At 47.9% G+C, this 16,307-nt stretch overlaps 1 protein-coding gene across 3 annotated transcripts in view; it reads left to right on the top strand.

Moving 5' to 3' along the window:
• LOC110503387 (protocadherin Fat 3) overlaps window positions 1–16,307 on the top strand; it is a 347,421-nt gene that overhangs the window by 92,416 nt on the left and 238,698 nt on the right. The window lies entirely within an intron of this gene.

The following is a 16,307-nucleotide window of genomic DNA, read 5'->3' on the forward strand; positions in this document are numbered from 1 at the left end:
TAGCTTGTTTGTGGGTACGTGTGAGGTCTTACCTATTACAGAGCCGTTGTAAATGTCATGTCTCCTAGTGTGCATGTATGGCAGTGTGTGTACAGGGATTGGTTTTCAGGCTCTGTGTGCAGGGTTGTGCAGATAGTATACCCCATAGACCTAAGGCTTTTTATGGGGGGTGTTTCTAATGCCAGGAGTTGTATCCAGTGGTGTCTCTTTTTTGTGTTTTTTTGTTGTTGTTGTTGAATTTTTACCCCCCTTTTTCTCCCCAATTTCGTGGAATCCAATTATATTATATCTTGTCTCATCGCTACAACTCCCGTAAAGGCTCGGGAGAGACAAAGGTCGAAAGCCATGCGTCCTCCGATACACAACCCAACAACCCAGCACTGCTTCTTAACACAGCGCGCCTCCAACCCGGAAGCCATCCGCACCAATGTGTCGGAGGAAACACCGTGCACCTGGCAACCTATCTTGTCTCATCGCTACAACTCCCGTAAAGGCTCGGGAGAGACAAAGGTCGAAAGCCATGCGTCCTCCGATACACAACCCAACAACCCAGCACTGCTTCTTAACACAGCGCGCCTCCAACCCGGAAGCCATCCGCACCAATGTGTCGGAGGAAACACCGTGCACCTGGCAACCTTGGTTAGCACGCACTGCGCCCGGCCCGCCACAGAAGTCGCTGGTGCGCGATGAGACAAGGATATCCCTACCGGCCAAACCCTCCCTAACAAGGACGACGCTATGCCAATTGTGTCGCCCCACGGACCTCACGGTCGCGGCCGGTTCACGACAGAGCCTGGTCACGAACCCAGGGTCTCTGGTGGCACAGCTGGCGCTGCAGTACAGCGCCCTTAACCACTGCGCCACCCGGGAGGCCCAGTGGTGTCTCTTGTGGTGTGTGTGTATTTATGTGTGTGTGTATGTGTGTGTGTGTTTGTCAGAGCAGCAATAATTGGAGGATGAAGGTAGGAATTGAGGTAGGGACGGAGGAAACCGAGGTGTAGTTCAAGCCAGAGGAGTTCTTCAAATATGGACTGTGTCTGCTAGCCCTCCTGAACGACACACACACACACACACACACACACACACACACACACACACACACACACACACACACACACACACACACACACTCTCTCTCTCTCTCTCTCTCTGTTCACATCTCTCTTTTCTTCTCTAAACCCCCAGGACTCACCCACTCCGCTAGCTCATTAGGACAGATTTTGGCAAGCCTGTGGAATTGGGGATGGGGGAAAGAGGGGAGTAGGGATGGAACGGATGACTGTAGAATGGGGACTCTCTCTCTCTCTCTCTCTCTCTCTCTCTCTCTCTCTCTCTCTCTCTCTCTGTTCACACTCCTGTCGTTCCTGTTTTACCTCCCTCTCTCCTCCAGTGACTACCCGCTAGTTAAGGCAAATTACACCAGAGAGCACTGAGCTCCATCTCTCCATCTCTCTGTCTCTATCTCTCCTTCTCTCACTCCCCCCCACCTAAGTTATCTACCGGTGTGTTCCCCATTAATTAGACTTGCAGCAGGGAACACACACACACACACACACACACACTCTCTCTCTCTCTCTCTCTCTCTCTCTCTCTCTCTCTCTCTCTCTCTCTCTCTCTCTCTCTCTCTCTCTCTCTCTTCCCTCCTAATGTGCCTATTAGTTGGATGCCTCTGGAGGTGACACCACTGAGCAACAAAACAAGGGGCATTGTGGGTAATGAATGAGTCCCCATAATGCAGTGTGTTGGGGGCAGCTGTAATTATTCATGTCATATGCCTCCACACACAGACACACACACATCCTTTTACAGCCAAACTGGGCCATCTGTCATTCTCATAATGGTCATATTTTAACAATATGGTCTGTCTATATCTCCTGTCCTTCACATCAACACAGCCACACACGTATATCACTTTTCTCTCCCCCACTCCAAGTCCTTTCTTTCTTAATCATGTCATTATCTTAATGGGTAGAAGTATAGTACTTCTCTCTCACCATCTCCCTCTTCCTCTCACTCTCTCTAGCCCCCTTTCTCCACCCCTCACTCTCTAGCCCCCTTTCTCCACCTCTCTCTCTAGCCCCCTTTCTCCACCTCTCTCTCTCTAGCCCCCTTTCTCCACCTCTCTCTCTCTAGCCCCCTTTCTCCACCTATCTCTTTCTAGCCCCCTTTCTCCACCTCTCTCTTTCTAGCCCCCTTTCTCCACCCCTCTCTCTCTAGCCCGCTTTCTCCACCTCTCTCTCTAGCCCCCTTTCTCCACCTCTCTATCTCTCTCTAGCCCCCTTTCTCCACCTCTCTCTCTCTCTCTAGCCCCCTTTCTCCACCTCTCTATCTCTCTCTAGCCCCCTTTTCACACATCCTTTTACAGCCAAACTGGGCCATCTGTCATTCTCATAATGGTCATATTTTAACAATATGGTCTGTCTATATCTCCTGTCCTTCACATCAACACAGCCACACACGTATATCACTTTTCTCTCCCCCACTCCAAGTCCTTTCTTTCTTAATCATGTCATTATCTTAATGGGTAGAAGTATAGTACTTCTCTCTCACCATCTCCCTCTTCCTCTCACTCTCTCTAGCCCCCTTTCTCCACCCCTCACTCTCTAGCCCCCTTTCTCCACCTCTCTCTCTAGCCCCCTTTCTCCACCTCTCTCTCTCTAGCCCCCTTTCTCCACCTCTCTCTCTCTAGCCCCCTTTCTCCACCTATCTCTTTCTAGCCCCCTTTCTCCACCTCTCTCTCTCTAGCCCCCTTTCTCCACCCCTCTCTCTCTAGCCCGCTTTCTCCACCTCTCTCTCTAGCCCCCTTTCTCCACCTCTCTATCTCTCTCTAGCCCCCTTTCTCCACCTCTCTCTCTCTCTCTAGCCCCCTTTCTCCACCTCTCTATCTCTCTCTAGCCCCCTTTCTCCACCTCTCACTCTCTCTCTAGCCCCCTTTCTCCACCTCTCTCTCTCTAGCCCCCTTTCTCCACCTCTCTCTCTCTAGCCCCCTTTCTCCACCTCTCTCTCTCACTAGCCCCCTTTCTCCACCTCTCTCTCTCTAGCCCCCTTTCTCAACCTCTCTCTCTCTAGCCCCCTTTCTCCACCTCTCTCTCTCTCTAGCCCCCTTTCTCCACCCCTCTCTCTAGCCCCCTTTCTCCACCTCTCTCTCTCTCTCTAGCCCCCTTTCTCCACCTCTCTCTCTAGCCCCCTTTCTCCACCTCTCTCTCTCTAGCCCCCTTTCTCCACCTCCCTCTCTCTCTAGCCCCCTTTCTCCACCTCTCTCTCTCTAGCCCCCTTTCTCCACCTCTCTCTCGCTCTGCCCCTTTCTCCACCTCTCTCTCTAGCCCCCTTTCTCCACCTCTCTCTCTCTAGCCCCCTTTCTCCACCTCCCTCTCTCTCTAGCCCCCTTTCTCCACCTCCCTCTCTCTCTAGCCCCCTTTCTCCACCTCTCTCTCTCTCTTTAGCCCCCTTTCTCCACTTATCTCTTTCTAGCCCCCTTTCTCCACCTCTCTCTCTCTAGCCCCCTTTCTCCACCTCTCTCTCTCTAGCCCCCTTTCTCCAGCTCTCTCTCTCTCTCTCTAGCCCCCTTTCTCCACCTCTCTCTCTCTCTCTAGCCCCCTTTCTCCACCTCTCTCTCTCTAGCCCCCTTTCTACACCTCTCTCTCTCTCTAGCCCCCTTTCTCCACCTCTCTCTCTAGCCCCCTTTCTCCACCTCTCTCTCTAGCCCCCTTTCTCCACCTCTCTCTCTCTCTAGCCCCCTTTCTCCACCATTCTCTCTTTCTAGCCCCCTTTCTCCACCTCTCTCTCTCTCTAGCCCCCTTTCTCCACCTCTCTCTCTCTCTAGCCCCCTTTCTCTACCTCTCTCTCTCTCTGTCTCTTCCTCGCTCCATCTTTCATGATGTGATCTGTATGTTCACGGTCCAATCAGTCGGGTCAGCGTGTAATCTAACCCTGAGAAACGGATGAGCAATTAAGAGGCTTATTAGCCGACTGCAGAGCGGTTCACAGTCATCCTTCACCAGAACTCCCTTTCCTAACAGCCACACTAATGCTACTCTGGTCACTTCCTGGATATACTCCATTTATTTTTAAACCCTTCTGTTTGTTCAGTGTCTTTCTGTGCTTTGATGGATCCTCACTTCTTTCTTTCTTTCTCTCTCCCCTTCCCTGTCTCCCACTCTCCCTCTCCCCCTCCTCCTCTCCCTCTCCCTCTCTCTCTCCCCCCTATTCCTCTCTATCTCGCCCTCTCTCCATCTTTCCATCAATCTATCAAATATGTTTATAAAGCTCTTTGTACATCAGAAGTTGTCACAAAGTGCTATACAGAAACCCAGCCTAAAACCACAAACAGCAAGCAATGCAGATGTAGAAGCACAGTGGCTAGGAATAATTGCCAAGCATTAAGAGGTCGAGACAGCAGGTGCAGTAGAGAAAGAGAGAGAGATAGGGAGAAAGAGGGTCGAAACAGCAGGTCTGGGACAGGTAGCATGTCCGGTGAACAGGCCAGGGTTCCATAGCCGCAGGCAGAACAGCAGAAACTGGATCAGCAGCACGACAAGGTGGACTTGGGACGGAGACAGCCAGGAGTTGTCAGGCCAGGGAGTCCGTCCTGAGTCATGGCTTAGGTCGTCTGGGAGGGGAGCGGCGAGAGAGAGATAGGAAAATTAGAGTGTAGCATACCTAAGACCACACAAGATAAGACAGGAGAATTAGACCAGATAGGACATACTGTGGCCCTGTCCAAAGTTACCCCCGGTCAGGGCCAACCAGGCAGGCTATAACTCCATCCACTTTGCCAAAGTACAGCCCTCACACAACCAAAGGGTTATCGACAGACTACTAACTTACTACCCTGAGACAAGGCCAAGTATAGCCCACAAAGATCTTCCCCACCACATGAGCCCGAGGGGGCGCAAAACCAGACAGAAAGATCACGTCAGTGATTCATCCCACTCAAGTCGAGTATAGTGAACAATGCCCGGCACAAAGTGGCGTACCCTTTCGTAGGGACGGGGAGAGCGCCAGTGACTCAGCCCCCGTAATAGGGTCGGATGCAGAGAATCCCAGTGGAGAGAGGGGAGCCGGCCAGGCAGAGACAGCAAGGGTGGTTCTTCACTCCAGTGCCTTGCCGTTCACCTTCGCACCACTGGGCCAGACTGCATTCAATCGTAGGACCTACTGGAGAGATGAGTCTTCACTAAAGGCTTATTAGGTTGAGACCGAGTCTGCGTCTTTCACATGGATCGCCTGAACATTCCATAAAAATAGAATATCTCTCTCTCTTGCGCTCTCTCTCTTGCCTAGTTAAATAAAGGTTAAATAAAAACTCTATCATCAACAGTGAAGAAGAAACTCCGGGATGCTGGCCTTCTAGGCAGAGTTCCAGTGTCTGTGTTCTTTTTCCCATCTAAATCTTTTATTTTTATTGGCCAGTCTGAGATATGGCTTTTTCTTTGCAACTCTGCCTAGAAGGACAGCATCCCGGAGTCGCCTCTTTACTGTTGACATTGAGACGGGTGTTTTGTGGGTACTATTTAATGAAGCTGCCAGTTGAGGACTTGTGAGGCGTCTGTTTCTCAAACTAGACACTCTAATGTATTTGTCCTCTTGCTCAGTTGTGCACCGGGGCCTCCCACTCCTCTTTATTTTCTAGTTAGAGCCAGTTTACGCTGTTCTGTGAAGGTAGTAGTACACAGCGTTGTATGAGATCTTCAGTTTCTTGGCAATTTCTGGTATTGAATAGCCTTCATTTCTCAGAACACGAATAGACTGAAGAGTTTCAGAAGAAAGGTCTTTGTTTCTAGCCATGCTCCAGATCCTCGTCTAAAGAAGGCCAGTCTTGCTTCTTTAATCAGAGCAACGTTTTTTAGCTGTGTTAACATGATTGCAAAAGGGATTTCTAATGATCAATTCGCCTTTAAAAATGAAAAACTTGGATTAGCTAAAACAACGTGCCATTGGAACATAGGAGTGATGGTTGCTGATAATGGGCCTCTGTATGCATATGTATGTAACGGTTCTCTTGTTGTGAAGTAGAGGCGGACCAAAACGCAGCGTGGTGGTTGTTCATTGTATTTTAATGAAGACACTATACATGAACGAACTAACTAACGAAAACAAGAAACGTGAGAACTCAAAACAGCCCGATCTGGTGCAAACACAAAGACAGGAACAATCACCCACAAACACACAGTGAAACCCAGGCTACCTAAGTATGATTCTCAATCAGAGACAACTAATGACACCTGCCTCTGATTGAGAACCATACTAGGCCGAAAACATAGAACTGCCCCACAACATAGAAAAACAAACATAGACTGCCCACCCAACTCACGCCCTGACCATACTAAATAAATACAACACAAAGGAAATAGAGGTCAGAACGTGACAATGAAGATATTCCATTAACAAATCAGCCGTTTGTCATTTACAACATTAACAATGTCTACACTGTATTTCTGATCAATTTGATGTTATTATAATGAACAAAAATTTGCTTTTCTTTCAAAAACAAGGACATTTCTAAGTGACCCCAAACTTTTGAACGGTAGTGTATATAGAATGTAAATACTATATAGAATGTAAATACTATATGGACTGGTAAATTGAATATGCAGATCTGAGTTTGACACAGAGCCTGGTTCCGCATGTTAAGTAGATCCAACAGTGAAGTGGGTGGGACTGGGGTTGAATCCCAGTCACCAATCATATGGTGCCTGTGTGTTGTCTTGGCCAATAGTCAGTTGTGTTTTCTAAGCCAGTGGGCTGGTTGCATTTCCACAATTAAAAGCACAAAAGGAGAATTCTTTCACTAAGGGATCCGCGTGCTCTCACACTCACACCCAACAAATCAGAGCTGCCCCTCCCCACACAAACACAAACACACACATACACACACAGACACACTGTTCTTACTCTGTACTGGGAGGGAGTATGGAACCATAGCCCCTCGTTCTCTTTCTCCCCCTCTCCCCCTCCCATCCCTGAGCAGAACTGTTCCCCCTCTCGCTTCCATTCTTCTCCCTTCCTCACCTCTCTCTCACTCTCTGCCCCCACCTCTGAGCTGAACTGTTCCTTCTATTTTCCTCCCTCTCCCTCCTTCCCTCTCCCTCTCTCATATCCCTCCCACCCCCCATCCTCCCCTCTCTCTCTGTGTCTCTCTGCTCTAGCCCTGAGTTCTGTAGCCCTGCCAGTCTCAGCATTGTTCCAGTGCACTCATTCCATCTCTTCTGTTCTCCCCCTCCTCTCTCTGCCACTCTCCCCCACTCCCTTGCAACTGCACACACTACCCTCACCTCACCCCCTACCTCCCCTCCTCCCGGGCTCCCTCGTTTCCTCTCCTCCACTCTCTTATCTGAGAGAGAGATTGGCTGTGTTCTCTCTCTCTCTGTTCTCTCTCTTCAGACACATCACTGCAGGGCCAAATTAAAAGACTTGACACAAACCCAGTGAAGTGCTATTCCTGCTACTGCTACTGCCCCTACTGCTACTGGTACTGCCCCTACTGCTACTGCCCCTACTGCTACTGCTACTGCTACTGCCCCTACTGCTACTGCCCCTAGTGCTACTGCTACTGCTACTGCCCCTACTTCTACTGCTACTGGTACTTCTACTGCTACTGCTACTTCTACTGCTACTGCTACTGCCCCTAGTGCTACTGCTACTTCTACTGCTACTGCTACTGCCCCTACTTCTACTGCTACTGCTACTGCCCCTAGTGCTACTGCTACTTCTACTGCTACTGCTACTGCCCCTACTTCTACTGCTACTGCTACTGCCCCTAGTGCTACTGCTACTTCTACTGCTACTTCCCCTAGTGCTACTGCTACTTCTACTGCTACTGCTACTGCCACTATTGATACTACTACTGCTACTGCTACTACTACTGCTTCTTCTACTTCTACTACTACTGCTTCTTCTACTTCTACTGCTACTGCTACTGCCCCTACTGCTACTTCTACTGCCCCTACTTCTACTGCTACTGCTACTGCTCCTAGTGCTACTTCTACTGCTACTGCTACTGCTACTGCCCCTACTGCTACTTCTACTGCTACTTCTACTTCTACTGCTACTGCCACTATTGATACTACTACTGCTACTGCTACTTCTACTTCTACTGCTACTGCCACTATTGATACTACTACTGCTACTGCTACTACTACTGCTTCTTCTACTTCTACTGCTACTGCTTCTTCTACTTCTACTGCTACTGCTACTGCCACTATTGATACTACTACTGCTACTGCTACTACTACTGCTTCTTCTACTTCTACTGCTACTGCTTCTTCTACTTCTACTTCTACTGCTACTGCCACTATTGATACTACTACTGCTACTGCTACTTCTACTTCTACTGCTACTGCCACTATTGATACTACTACTGCTACTGCTACTTCTACTTCTACTGCTACTGCCACTATTGATACTACTACTGCTACTGCTACTACTACTGCTTCTTCTACTTCTACTGCTACTGCTTCTTCTACTTCTACTGCTACTGCTACTGCCACTATTGATACTACTACTGCTACTGCTACTACTACTGCTTCTTCTACTTCTACTGCTACTGCTTCTTCTACTTCTACTTCTACTGCTACTGCCACTATTGATACTACTACTGCTACTGCTACTACTACTGCTTCTTCTACTTCTACTACTACTGCTTCTTCTACTTCTACTGCTACTGCTACTACTACTGCTTCTTCTACTTCTACTGCTACTGCTACTTCCACTACTGCTACTGCTGCTACTGCTGCTACCTCCCCTTCTGCTACTGCCCCTACTGCTACTGTTACTGCTGCTACTACTGCTGCTGCTGCTACTGCCCCTACTGCTACTGCCCCTACTGCTACTGCCCCTAATGCTACTGCTACTGCCCCTAATGCTACTGCTACTACTGCTGCTACTGCCCCTAATGTAGGTTTTACAGAACTAATGCAAAGAGATGGGCTATAGGTGCACCTACCATAGGAGTCCCCTCGAAGCCTACCATTGACTATGTACATACCCAGTGTGCTACAGAGTTGCAGGAGTTGTGACCCGTTTTTGTTGGTTATGTTGTCATAGTTGTGCCTAGGGGGGCATATGGAGAAGGGAATAGTTGTTCTCCCCCTCTAGGATGAAGAAGCTGTCATCGTTAAAGTATGGGGATATAGGTAGCACTCATAAGGACATTTTTCTCTGATTAGAACATTTCCATATTCATTTCTAGCCAGATGTAAAATGTTCCTGTTTTGACTCATTTAATAGTGTGGGTTAGGTGCGCTCTCTCTCCCTCTCTCCCTCTCCCCTCTCTCTCTCTCTCTCTCTGTCTCTCCCTGCAAGCCAGCACATCTCTCTCCCTTCATCTTGCTCCCTCTTGCCCCACCTTTCTGTGCCCTCAACCAACCCCCCTCACCACCTACCCTCCTCTCTCCCTGTCTTTGTATGGCGCCTTCCCTCCCTCTCTCTTCCTCTCTCTGTACTGCCCCCCCTCCTCCCCCCGCTCTCTTTCTCTCTCTGGCAGCTGTTAAGAATTCTTTCCCTCTCCTGTTTCATTCTTGAATTATTTTCCTGTCTCACTCTTTCTCATCTCTCTTCTTGGGATCTGTTTTTTTCCGCCATGGCAGAGACTCTGACACACTCCCCAAGGTTCCTGCATGCGACCCTGTCTGACTGTGTGTGTGTGTGTGTTGGGTGGGTGTGTGGGTGGGTGGGTGGGTGGGTAATGAGATTAAACTGAGTGGGCTGTGTGTGTGTAGTATGGCTCAGATTATCTTGCTATGTGGCTGCTGCCTGAGGTTCAGTCAGCCTCTCTCTCTCTCTCTCTCTCTCTCTCTCTCTCTCTCTCTCTCTCTCTCTCTCGCTCCCTTCCTTCATCTTTCCATCTCTTTTCCCTCCCCTCCTCTCGGTCTCTGTTCAAACAGTCTTTCCTATAATGATTTTAATAAAAAAATGTTACACTTTAGTCATTTATCAGACTCTCTTATCCAGAGCGATTTACAGTAGTGAATGGATACATTTTTTGTGCTTTTTCTTGAGTGTCAGCCAGGTTTGTCTCCTGTGTTGTCTCTGATGCTGAATATCTCTAACCCAAACACATTGCTTTGCTTTCCCTCCTGTGGCAACTGCCCTCCAGGGGAGGACAGCATGAGTCAAAGCACTTACCAGACCGCTGTGTGTGTGTGTGTGTGTGTGTGTGTGTGTGTGTGTGTGTGTGTGTGTGTGTGTGTGTGTGTGTGTGATTGTTTCTATCGATGTGTGTGTTATAATCGATGTGTGAACATGTTTTTGAATGTGTTATTGTTTCTATCAATGTGTGTGTGTGTGTGTGTGTGTGTGTTTGTGTGTGTTTGTGTGTGTAAAGTTCTCTACAGACTATGTGTCTGTGCTTGTGTAGGTGATAACAGATATCCTATGTAAGCCTATTGTGTAATGCATTTCCTGCTTCCCAAACTTTCTCTCTCTCTCTAGTGTTGGAGGGGTTGAGGGCTTTAGGATTAATGAATGGGGGTTTGAATGGGAGGCATCTCAGATATCCCCTTCTGGCTGTGCTCAACACACTGGGCACTAGATAATCACTCAGTGAAGTGAACATGACGGATGCTAGCATGCCAACTGCCACTACTGCGACTAGCCAAACTGCTAAGTGTTTTTGCTAAAAATGTGAACTTTATCTCTCCTCTCCAAAGCAATATACTCCATAACTTGTAGCATACGTTGACTCGTAGCTTGGTGCTAACTAGCATCTAGCATTACATCAGAACGACAACCCACAGCATTGCCATAAACAAGCTAGGCTAACCGTTGTTAGTGCAGGACCCCCCTTAGCGGTGTTGGCAGAAAGTGGGCATTTCTGGTTTTCAAGGATACAGTATATTCAAAGAAAGTTCAGTTTTCCCCAGCAGTTCACAGACAGTTGAAACGTAAGGAATTAGTTTCAGCTAGTTCTGACACATCAACCAAGGAAAAGGAGCTGTTAAATATTAACTTGGGTGTGCGAAAGGGCAGAGGAGCTGAGGGACAGGAGAAGGGGAGAGAGAGAGAGAGAGAGAGAGAGAGAGAGAGAGAGAGAGAGAGAGAGAGAGAGAGAGAGAGAGAGAGAGAGAGAGAGAGAGAGAGAGGGCCAGTGGAGGGTCATGGGCCAGTGAAGGGACATGGACCAGTGGAGGGACATGGGCCAGTGGAGGGTCATGGGCCAGTGGAGGGTCATGGGCCAGTGGAGGGACATGGGCCAGTGGAGGGTCATGGGCCAGTGGAGGGTCATGGGCCAGTGAAGGGACATGGGCCAGTGGAGGGTCATGGGCCAGTGGAGGGTCATGGGCCAGTGGAGGGTCATGGGCCAGTGGAGGGTCATGGGCCAGTGGAGGGTTGTGGGCCAGTAGAGGGTCGTGGGCCAGTGGAGGGACATGGGCCAGTGGACGGTCGTGGGCCAGTGGAGGGTCGTGGGCCAGTGGAGGGTCGTGGGGGCAGCAGGGCAGAATGGGGGCTTGGTGTGAGTGTAGGGGAGAGGAGGGGTTGGAGAGATACGGGTGGGGGGGAGAAGGAGAGATGGACTGGATCATCTGAGACGGCCAGTAGGCTGTATGGATCCGTGCAGAGATTGGATGACTTAAAGTGTGAAGGGCAAAGACAATGATGATGATGAACATGACGAAGAAGGCACTCCTTCCTAGCTGAGTCGTGGTAATGTGGTGGTTGACTTGACAAATAGTAGGCATCTGATGAAGTCAGATGTGTGTGTGTCAGATCAATGACAGGTAGGTATGAGGTAGAGTATATGAGGTTGGGTCCCTGGAGAGAACAGATTCAGCTGGTCTCTGATGAGGAATACAGGTGGAGGAGGGACACTGATCCATTGTGTGTGAGGGGTGAGGGGGCTGAGACTGGTGACTCTATTGGGAAACCACATATCAGGTGACAGTTTTTCTTTATTGCATGTTTTTTGCCAGATCTTTTCCATACGGTGTCTGTCACGCCCTCCTCACACACACACACACACACACACACACACACATACGCGCACCTCAGCAAGCTGTATTGCGTCTCAATCTTCTCACAGGGCAGATAACGTTAGCCTGAAAGGTTAGTCAGCAGTATGTGCAGGCCTGTAGCTGAGTCTTCTTTTATTTCTAGACTTGGTAAATGTACATCCTCCTATAAGTTGACTATTTTTGTATTGATTTGAATGTTCCTTGTGCAGTTGAGTTATGTGGTGCTATGTGGTGCTAAGGCATGTTACGATTCAGGGTTGTTTTAGAAAAATACATTGTTGAGCTTTGTGGAAGTTACCTGTGGTGCTGATGTTTAGGACGAGTGCATCTCTCTCTCTCTCACCTCACTCCCCTGCCTCCCCTCTCGCTCTCGCTCTCTCTCTCTCCCCCCTCTCTCTCCCTCCCCTCTCTCTCCCTTCCCTCTCTCACCTCCCTCCTCTCTTTCCCTCATCTCTCTCCTTCTCTCTTTCTTTCTCTCCTGTTTGTTCCAGTCTTGCCACACAGTGCGCTCCAAATAGAGAATGTTATAATTATCACAGAAGGACAGGGAGAACAATCAGAGAGTATTTTTTCAGAACAGGTTTTTGGCAGTGCTTTCACCAAGGACGCGTCTGGCCTGCTTCGCTCTCTCGCTGTCTCTCTCTCTCTTTCTCTCTGTGTGTGTGTGTGTGTGTGTAATGTTGATTCCTGTGGTGGAATGCGTTCTCTGCCTGCAGTGAGTTGCGGTTGTCTCTGTGTGTTTGTCTATTATCACACGGTGTGTGTGTGTATGTTTCCCTGTCTCGGTCACCGCTCCCCCGGCTTTGTCAGCACGTCAGCCGTAAAAACAGGCAGAGGAAAGTCTCCAGCTCCAGGGATTGTCGCTACACAATGAGCCTGAGAATTCACTTCATCTTCCCACAAAAAGCCTGACCACATCCCTCCCTGGTAGGTGTACATTATGGAGACAGATCTGTGCTAGGCTGCTGCGATGTCAGCTGTGTTGTGGGCTGTTCTGACCAAAGTCTCAGGGAGAAGAATAGGGAGTAGAGAGATATGGCTGATGTTTACCACAGACAAATACAGGGAATTAGCCTTTAATGAGACGCTAATGAGGAGCTATTTAGCTCTGGCAGTAAGTGGGCCTTCTCTGTAGATAATGTTTTTCTATGGTGATGTTCTGTTCTGCTCTCCTTCGTGTGCTGTGCTCATATATGAATAGAGACAGACACTGGAAAAATATACATTCACACACACATGCACGCACGCACGCGTGCGCATGCACACACACACACACTCCACCTCCTGTCTTCCTCCCCTCTCTTATTCTCATCTTGCACACAGACACACAGACACACACACACACACACACACACACACACACACACACACACACACACACACACACACACACACACACTGCAGATTTGATGCTGAGCTTAACATAAAGGGAAGTGTGCTCTCTGAGGCATGTACCTGTCATTGAGGGTATTGTAAGTTTAGGTAGACAGGCGATATGTAGTATCAGGTCTAGGACAAACAGTAGGAAACACACACACACACACACACACACACACACACACACACACACACACACACACACACACACACACACACACACACACACATAAACACACAAATACATGCACACTGGCTAAACCAGGTCAGCCAAACTCCACTGTTACGTCCAGTTTTGTCCACTGGTATTACAATCAGTACACTCACTCACCATAACCTGACAGTTACCAGTGTACCAGGTTCAGTTTGAATACCATCTTCTGTTGCCTTAGGGCTCAACACAGACTCAACACAAAACACACGTATGCACGCACACACACACACAACCCGACACACACACAAAATAAGACACACACGATAACATGTTTAATCCAACGATGGGAAGCTGGAACAGGGATAGGGGAAGGAACAAGTTTACCTGTGAACAGATTATCTGAGATAGCGAACGAGAAAAGGGGAGACGTTTAGTGGGTTTGGGGATATAGAGTGATAGGGGTTGCGTGTGTGTGGTGTGTGAATGTGTGTGTGTGGTGTGTGGATGTCTGTATGTGTGTTTGTGTGTTTGCTTGAGGGAGTCTCAGCAGGGTGCATGTGTGTGTGTGCATATTTAGGAGAGACTTCCAACAGGTGTGTGTGTGTGTGTGTGTGTGTGTGTGTGTGTGTGTGTGTGTGTGTGTGTGTGTGTGTGTGTGTGTGTGTGTGTGTGTGTGTGTGTGTGTGCTTGTTTGATTTATTTATTTAATAGTTACCGTCAGATGCTGGACAGGTGTGTGTATGTAGCAGCATGAAGCTCAGTTTCCACTGTGACTTAAAATTAGGGCCAAATTCGAGCTGGTTCGAGGGAAACCTTGGCTTCCGCAGCCCAGTTTCACAACTGGTGCAAGCTTGAATAGAATCGAGGCTGGTGACGCCGTTACTAACCAGCAGCTGGTCACTGCTGGACGCTGACACAACGTTTAGCTAGCTCGTCTGGGCTTGTTTCTGGTAGCTAACACATGGACAAGCTATCTAGCTAGCTACATCATATCAAAGATGTTGTCTGGTTTGCTTGATTAGCTAGTTATCTAATAGCCAACTCCATGGCAAGCAAGGTAGGAATTAAACTAGCTAGCGAGCCGGTTATGCAAGCGACAACGCTAACCCTTTATCTACCTAGCTAATTATAGCAATCTAAATACATGGGACACAAACAGTCCAGTGGATCGTAGAACGGTTTTAACAGAAACAGTCCAGCAGATCCTAGAACGGTCAAAACACAATCTCCTATTATAGCATTATGAAGCTGTGTCTCTCTCTTTCTCTCTCTCTCTTTCTCTCTCTCACTCTCTGTCTGTCACCGTATCTATTACAGGCCCCTCTTCTTCTCTCTCTCTCTCTTAGCACCCTCTCTCTCTCTCTCTCTCTCACTCTCTCTCTCTCTCTCTCTCTCTTAGCAACCTCTCTCTCTCTCTCTCTCTCTCTGTCTCTCTCTCTCTCTCTCTCTCTCTCTCTCTCTCTCTCTCTTCCCACGCTCCATGTCTCTGCCTTTCACATTCTATTTCAGTCTTTAAACTCTCTGTGCTTCTCTCTCTCTCTCTCTCTCTCTCTCGCTCTCAGTCTCTGCATCTCAGAGTGAAGGAGTGTTTGAACTGTCAGTTCTTCATGCAGTAGCCTCTTTATCATTGGGGATGTTCACCAATCTTTTCTGGGCTGTGCTCTATTAAAGGCATACCAACCAGCCTACAAAACACACAAACACAAAGACCCCTTGAATTTTTCCACATTTGTTACGTTACAGCCTTATTCTAAAATGGATTAAATATATTTGTTTCCTCACACAATACCCCATAATGACAAAGTGAAAATGTATTAACATCTATTAACATTTATTAAAAATAAAAACGTATTCACACCCTTTGCCATGAGAATCAAAATTGACCTCAGGTGCATCCTGTTTCCATTGATCATCCTTTTGATGTTTTTGATGTTTTTTTTTTACATTTGCAAAAATTTCAAAAAATCTGTTTTTGCTTTGTTATTATGGGGTATTGTGTGTAGATTGATGAGGAAAAAAACTATTTAATTAAATAAGGCTGTAATATAACAAAATGTTGAAAAAGTCAAGGGGTCTAAATACTTTCTGAATGCACCGTATGTCTTGCTATACCTGTGAGGACTTTTTGGGGACCAACAACCCTAACCCATTCCAAATCCTATTTTCCCTAAACCTTAACCCTTATCCTAACCCTAAACTTAACCCCTAACCGTAAACCTAACCACTAACCCCTAGTCCTAAAATAGCCTTTTTACATGTGAGGACTGGCCGAATGTCCTTACTTATCTGAATTTTAGTTGGTTTACTATTCTTGTGAGGACTTTTGGTACTACCAAGTGTAGTAACACGTGTACACACACACACACACACACACACACACACACACACACACACACACACACACACACACACACACACACACACACACACACACACACACACACACACACAGTCTTTGGTGGATTGTCATCTTTGTTCCCTAAATGGCTGATGGGTTTTATTTAAATGTAGGGTTTGGATGGTGGTTTTCATTGTTTCAGCTGAGGGGTTTGGCAACTGTTAAAAAGCAGATGTTTTTGTAGGTCAGAGGATTGTCGACAGACTCATAGTGCTGAGAGTGTTTTAATAGAAAGAGAGAGAGTGTGTGTGTGTGTGTGTGTTTTGTTTGTGTGTGGCAGTTCTCTTTCCCCAGCATGTTATTTATTATAAGTTCTCTCGGACATGTGAACTTCTCCCGTCCACCCTGCAGTCACCGAGGTGGAAAACGTCTAGTCATCATAACCCCAAAAGCGGTTGCGCTCCTATCTCCACCAACATGGCATTTA

Source organism: Oncorhynchus mykiss, chromosome 24, assembly GCF_013265735.2.
Source record: "Oncorhynchus mykiss isolate Arlee chromosome 24, USDA_OmykA_1.1, whole genome shotgun sequence".
NCBI lineage: Eukaryota > Metazoa > Chordata > Actinopteri > Salmoniformes > Salmonidae > Oncorhynchus > Oncorhynchus mykiss.